Genomic DNA, 8,137 nt, shown 5'->3' on the forward strand with positions numbered 1-8,137 from the left:
GTAGCAGACATCATAACTATTTTAAGCAGACAAATGAATAGGGAAGACCCTAGGACTTGTGAAACTTGGAAATTTGAATACATCAATATCTTCCTAAAGGAGGTAATAATTTCAAATATGAGGAATTGTCTCAGATCAACTTTGCTTCTACTTAACCACTATGGTCAGCATTAAGATGAATCTAAGTCTTCATATGTTGTCAAACCTAGTAGCATGGATGAACAACTTATCTAGGCCTTGCCACATAAGGGATTGTCCAAAGAGGCCCCATTAAAAAATAAAGTTTAGAAAATCTACCCTCCATTAGAGGACAAAGAAGTAGATGCCTCTTCAAAATGGTCAATGATGGTTTCTTGTATGTTATAGGAACATCCCAATAAAGAAGAATAAGAGTTTGTTGAAGATGATGAAGAACCAGAGGAAAAAGATTTTAAATAAGGAACAAATCAGTCCAACTTAGTACCAACATAGAAAGAACAAAAATGCTCATCAGCTTGGTAGAAGGACAACCTAAGAAAAAGAAGGATGAATGAATTAGCATTCATGCCTCAAAAACATTAACATCCCAAAATATTAGCATTACCTCAAAAGGAAAAGGCTCTAACTACAAACGAAGAGTAAGAGAAACAAAAGGGGATTAAAGGAGATCATAAAGATTTACAATCTCCTCCTCAAACTCCTACATGGTTGGAAATTGAATAATAAAATAGAAAACAGGTTGTTGCCAAGAAAATTATTTTAGTAAAATAAAGCTAAGCATAGGAAAAGAGCAAAAACATTTAAAGTTACAGCTCCCATGTTTGATGATTTAAATGATACATAACTATACATGGACTATCAAGTTACACAAATCAATTTAGGTAATTAGAATAGGAGGGATGAGATTGCCTCTTTGGAATCAACTACTACAACAATAATAACAAGAATGCATAAATACAAATAGATGAAATAAGATCTCAAAGCTCAACTAACCTAGATGAAATAGTTCATCAAGCAGCTGACCACACCTCTTAGCTAGCAATTCTATGGATACTTGGGCTATCAAATGTCTAAACCAATATATCATTTTTTTTTGTTGAAGGATATAGAAGGTATGAAAAAGATAATAATTTTGATTAAAAATGTTTTCTTATACGGACAAGCTTAGAGAGAGAAGGAATAAGCATATGGCGAGTCATTAAGTAGAAACAACTTCTATATGAGCTTCAAATGATGGACCCCAAAGAGGGACACAAGAAAAATATTTGGAAGAAGAAGATATCCAAACTATAGAAAAGTATATAAAAATTATATTTTCAAATTATATTTTTTTTTGATAGAAAAGTACAATGTTTCTTTTTCAAGGTATAAAAAGAATTATTAAGTGTCCATACTTTTTTCTTTTTGGAAAATTTGGTACAAGGAAATTAATAAAGACTTTTTTCATCAACTAAATATTAAGTAAATTCTTTAGATATTATACAAGCTTCTTGGAAGAAGAAAACAAATTAGGAGTATTGTGCAATGAAGATGATAGATGATGGTTTTTTAGGCAAGTATACAACTCTCAAGATGAATAAAATTGTTCTAGGACAACAAATAAAATGACTCAAAGTGTAGATATCATATGAAAAGGTTTCAAAAAATAAAATTAAAGTTAAGGCTAGATTGGGTTGATGGGCCAAATGAAAGGAGTGGAGTCAATGCTTAGTCAATTTTAAAGAATGCAAACACCAAAAAATAAAAATACTATAATTGAAATGTGAAAGGCAAATGTCCTTTATTCTGATAATATTCATCCACATATTAATTTTTTTTAGGATTTTATAAAACACCATTGAAGTCATTTTATTTGAGTAGGTCAACAATTTTTTGGGAAAATAATAAAAGATAAAATAAGATCTTCTTTTGGGACAACAACTTGCATGCTAGCCTATCTCTTAGTTTACTTATTTCATATGAGAATTCTATCCTTATTGAGCATTATAAAATATGAAAAATACTAGAAAATAAACATATTTGATTCCAAAGATTGTGCATATCACTCTCTATCTAAAAAATTCAAATGATGAGGTACAAGGCTTAGATAGCTAAAACATGAAATCTGAAATTCACATGCAAATCTGAAACTCATATGCAAATATGAAAATTAATTTTCTTAATGTGGAAAACCATGATTAGATCCTCTTAATGATGTCAAAAATTACTGTGCATATCATGCTCAATAAACCTATCTTATGATAACTTATAAAAACAATAAATTATGATTGAGATTATTATAAGAAAACAATAATAAGACATTAATTAACAACATAAGATCACCATATAACACAATATTAATGTGGATAAACCCTTGTAGGAAAAAACTCCACTAAGAAGAGACGTCAAGATTGCATTATTAACAATAAATGTGCTTATAATAGATTCACTTCCATTCTCATATTTGCATCCAACATAGGCACAACTATGTACTTGTTAACAACCTCCTTTTGGTTTAATATTGATTCACACCCTTCTCAATCTTAACGTGTGCTCAATAGTTTCTGTCAGAACCAAATTTCTCCAAAACAAGCTAAGTTGCTTGAGGAAGGGTCTAGGATGGCACAAGATTGATCTTAGAAGATTTAGAAGTCCGATGGCACAAATCAATCTATCTAGAAGATTTAGATAGAATCAAATTTTATAGCTATGGGATATGGTATCTAGGATTTGGTTGTGGATGGTTATGCTTCTCCCTCCACTCTTTTTATGATGGATGAAATCAAATTACATTATAATAATGGAAATGAAAGGAATGCAATTAACAATGGGTTTGCCGATTCTAAACTTTTGAACTTGACAAATTGAAAGTCTACTAAAGACATCTAGAAAAATATTAGTAGTATTTATGAAGGAGATTAAAAAATGAAGAATGTCAAACTAATGGGTTTCAAGACAAGATTTGAGAATCTAAGAATGAACGAAGGAGAAAAATTTGATAGCTATATACTTTAGATAATGGAAGTAGTAAGTGGAACTGAAAGTGTTGATGGATGTATAGATGGGAATAAAGCGGTAATGAAGGTACTTAGAACTCTTTATAATTCTTATTTCTCTAAAGTATTAGCTTTTGAAGAAATTAGATACTTAGACCCACAAACGTTAGATTATCTCTATGGCGCACTATCTAATTTTGAGGTGAGTGTGTTTAAACTAGATAATCAGAGCAAGAAATTCACATTTAAAGCTAGTAAAAACCCCAAAGATGATGTTGATGATGTATGTGTAGAATGTAAGGAGACTAGAGAAAGGAACTTAAAAATATAAAGCTAAGATTCTCCTTATATGTTTCAATTGTGCAAGAATTGGTCATAATGTATCTAGATGTACATCTATAGAGAAGATAAAACTTATACCATCCTAAAAAGTTAGCACCCATAATTGGATTCTTTATTAGGTTTAATCACCAAAAAATGGTCGCCTAGACTATTAGCCCCCTTTCTAGCATTTTTTCTAAATTTATTGAATCATCTATCTTGATCAAATCTTCAAAAAAATTTTTTTTTCGATTTTATCCTATAGTTTGACCACTATATCCTAAGTCATTATTTAATTAAAAGGAACATGTCCCCCTTTAATTAAATAAAAGACCCTATTCCCCGCTTATCCTAAGTTGTGCACACATAAAGTAATATTCCCACTTTAGAAATAAAAGAAAATCCTATTTTTTGTCTCACATGGGGAACAAAAGTCAACTCTTGATTATGATTGGTGGGAACTCTTGTGCACATGGATTGCTCCACTTTCATTCTCCACCCTTGATTAGATCCTTCTTGCCTCATGATCTCCATCATCTATTATTCTTCAAAAGGGAGATCTCTCTCCTCATCTCACAATCACTCATTTTTTTACTAATGTTATATTGTAGGAATTCTAGGTACTCTTGGAGTTCTTGAAGACTTGTTACATCACCTCATCTCTTGCACATCATAGAATCATAGTTTATACTTGAATTAGTGTAGTTTCTTTTCATGTTTTAGTTTTAGCTCATCTAGCTTAATTAGGAGGTTTGTAACATTCTCATTTCTTGGTAACTAGTTGCATTTGCATCTCATTTAGCTTGATTCATAGTTGCATTGCATTGCATTTAGGTTCGTGGATATTGAAATCTTGCTCTTGTTCTTGAATCTTACATTTCATGATGCACCTTGCAAAGGGCTGCATTCCTACACTCATTTGAGAGCCACAAACAATTCACTCGCACCCTTTGCACGTCATGACTAGGGAGCTCTAGGTCGATATTCAAGCTTTTCAATCCATGAGATCACTTGGATAGAAGGACTTAGAGAAATGAACTTTTTTGTATGTATATTAGGCTCTATTTTGGTTATTTGAGATCTGGTATCCATTATACTTGATCATGGAAAGCCTATTCCTCTTTTTCACCATCCTAACACCAAGTTCAAATCTTGGATCAAGTTCCTATTGTTGCAAATTTTGCACCTGGGCTTAGGTGGTTGTTAGTGACCTAAGTGACCTTGTAAAACATGAAAAAAATCTACCAATTATAGGACTTGACTAATGAGATTGAATATTCAAACAAGGTTGGTTTTATTTACAATTAGGATGCACCTATAACTATTTTTCTTGAGGGGAACAAGGAAGAAGAATTTCATAAAATTAGAGGGGTTATGGACTAGATTGATTTTTTAGCTACTATCTTTTCCTTCGGATGAACTTAAACTCAATAATAACATATCACTACACTATCAAAGTACTCATCATCCTTAATCTAAAATGAAGGAAAGAAATTGGATTCAATCCTATAAGGAATGTACTTGTTCATAGAACAAGATTGAATATTTTGGAAATAGGAGATATTGTTGGCACTTGAAGTGTTGTAGAGATTTTTTATTAATGATAGGTTTTGTCATTAATGTCAACATATGTTATTTAGTTTACATGAAAAACTCAGATTCTGCATATTAAAATTTATTGATCAGCTCATAGAAGAAAGTAGTTGACATAATTGGATATGCAAGCTTACATTTGTGTAGAAGAATGAGTGTAGACATCACTTCTATGTTCATTGTACTTTATGTGATACTCTGAATGAATTAAAACTTTTTTCTTTGTGAAGACTAGTAGCAAACCACTGTGTGGGAAAATATGATAGATACATATCTAGTACTCTCTCTATATCTTGATGGCAAGAAGAAATTGATACTAGAAATCATGAGTTATGATTGAAGACTTCTTTGTGCATGTATGTTTGGATTTGTGAGTCAGTTAGTTTACTTTGGGAAGTTCGTGGGTGTGTATGTGGGATACATTTAATTGGTAGTTGATTGGACATAGTAATGTGTGAAATATTATTGGAAATATTATTTTCATATTGTAGCATGTGGGATACCTTATGTAATGTTTGTATAAATTATTTGGAAGGCATGTATGCATTAGCAAATTCTTATGTAATTAATTATACATTGGGGAAGCCCTAATAGGTTGGCCTACTAATTAAATATTTGTAATGGGTATAAAGGAAAGTTATTTTCCTCACTTGGGATGTATAGATGTGGGCCTTGATGTTTGATTATCATATCACAATAGAGAAGTTAATTGGATTATTGTGAAGAGGTAATAGAATAATCTATTATTCCTAGCATACTTCAAAGGAACTATTTTGGCAAGTAAGTTGTAGATCAATTAGCTCATATTGTTGGATTTTTTTATCTATTTGTAATTTTAGTTGAGCCTTTTATCCTTTGAGTAGTGCACTTAGGAAGAGTTCCTTTTGTTCTCATCAACCTTTGACAAGGTTAGAACCTTATAAAAGGGTTCAAGGTCTCTTGATAGGGATTATTGTACTAAATGCATAATATTTGACTCTTAATAGGGTCACATTCTTTCACAAGGAACTTATATATTAGTACTTTATTTCATGGTTACCATCCCCAATAGGGTTTTCCTTGAGAACATAAATCAATGTGTTATGGTGTATAGTTTCTTATTTTTCTGCACCTTTATTTTAATTATCGATGATCAATTTAATAAGTTTGGAGTTCATTATATTTTCCCACAATTGATTTACCTTCCTTCTCATTTGTAGTGCGTGGACTTTAGTTCTTCCCAATATGTATCATAGCATCTGGTCCTCTTTGAGATGGAAAGCTTAGCATCTTGAGGAGATATACAATAAAATATGTGAAGCAAAGTCCTAAATATGATGGTGATAGTTATGATAGCCAGAAGAACAAAATGAGAGCACATCTTATTTGTATGGGAATGGATTATTGGATGATAATAGATAATTAGAAAACATCAATATAAAGAGTGATCTATCTTCATGCACAAATGAGGAGAAGAAGAAATTTAAATACAACATGATTGCATGGGAAGCACTCACTAACACATTATCTTAATCTAGAGTTTGGAGAGGTAAAAGAGCTTGAGACTACTCATGAGATTTGGGTTAAGTTAGAAAAGTTGTGTGAGGAGATGAATATATAAAGAAGGCAACGTTGGAGAACAAGAAAGCTAGAATGTAGGAAGATGATACCATAAGAGCCTATGTAAAAAGAATTACACAAATTTTAATAGGGATAAAGAGTACCAGAGGAATTATATCTGAAGGTAAGGTGTATGAAAAGTTCTCAAATCTTTGATATCATCATATCAAAAAAAAATCAATGCTATTGAAGAGGTTATTACTCTCATTAAGATATTTAATAGGGAAATGCTGATTGGTGAGTCAGAAGCTTTTGAAACTACTAAATTAAGAGATTCTTTACCTAAATTTGAAATTTCATTTAAGGCTACTATGCATAAGGATAAATGGAACTAACAAAGAGTGTGAGCACTATTAGTATAAAATTTGGAGATTATGCCAAGGATTGGGAAAAAGTAGAAGAAGAGGAAGAAGAAGAAAGAAGGAAAGATGGATGAACTTGAAGCTTTGATTACAAAAAGAGAACAAAGAGGTAAGGGAATATTTAAAGGAAAATCAACTTTAGATTTTTACTCATGTATGAAGATTTTTCATTTTGCATCAATATATCCTACAAGAGAATCTAAAGTTAATCCTAGACCCTAAAAGTCAAAATTTCCTAGGAAATGTCTTTATATTAGTGACGAAGATATTGAAATCAAGGAAATAAACTTTGAAGATAGTGATAATAAGGATGATAGATGATTTATTGGCATTAAAGATGAAAGTATTGCTAAGGAAGAAAAAACATTAGTTTATGTGTAGGGTGAAATGTGGAGCAAGGAAATAAACTAAGGTACATCACATAACCCAACACCTCAAGAGGATGAGATCAAGGAGAAAGATACCTTGTAACCCACCTCCAAGGTCACTATACCTTAGGATGTTAATGCAATCCAAATGATAGAGGAGAACTAACACAAGCCAAGATCTTAAGATTATGGAGATAGATAAAAGATTGTTAAAATCCTAGAAGAGATTTGTTGGCATTAAAGATGAAAGTCTTTTTAAGGAAGAAAAAACATTAGTTTATGTGTACAGTCAAATGTGAAGCAAGGAAATAAACTAAGGTACATCACATAACCCAACACCTTAAGATGATGAGATCAAGGAAAAAGATCCCTTGTAACCCTCCTCCAAGGTTAATGTATCGTAGGAGGTTAATGCAATCCAAATGATAGAGGAGAAATAACACAAGCCAAGATCTAAAGATTATGGAGATAGATAAAAGAATGTCAAAGTCACTGTAATCTTGACACATATGTAATAGATTACTTTTAAACCTAAGAATAAGGATGAAAATATAAACTTGCAATGTAAAGTGTTGAATTGAAAAAATAAAATAGGGCACTTACCTCAGGAGATTATCACCAATCAAATCTGATTTTTTTCCCCAATGGTGCTCCAATTATCATGAAAATCAGGATCTAGGCCTATAATAGTAATACCCATGAAACCCAAAAATTTTCTATCTTCTAGTAGGGTCAACTTAAGGTAGTAGGGCCAACCTAAGGTAGCAAGGTCGACCTAAGGCAATAAAGTTGACCTAGCGGGGATGCAATTGTAAGGAAACTTGGCAACAAAGAATATAACCATTTCCACATAACCCATAATAGATCTAAAATAAACACGGAATTAAAATCCACATGCAAGAGAATAGATAACATACCCACAAAATGTGACACAAGATAT

The sequence above is a fragment of the Cupressus sempervirens genome, chromosome 3, assembly GCF_028749045.1.
Source record: "Cupressus sempervirens isolate cs-2001-9-10 chromosome 3, ASM2874904v1, whole genome shotgun sequence".
In the NCBI taxonomy this organism is placed as follows: domain Eukaryota; kingdom Viridiplantae; phylum Streptophyta; class Pinopsida; order Cupressales; family Cupressaceae; genus Cupressus; species Cupressus sempervirens.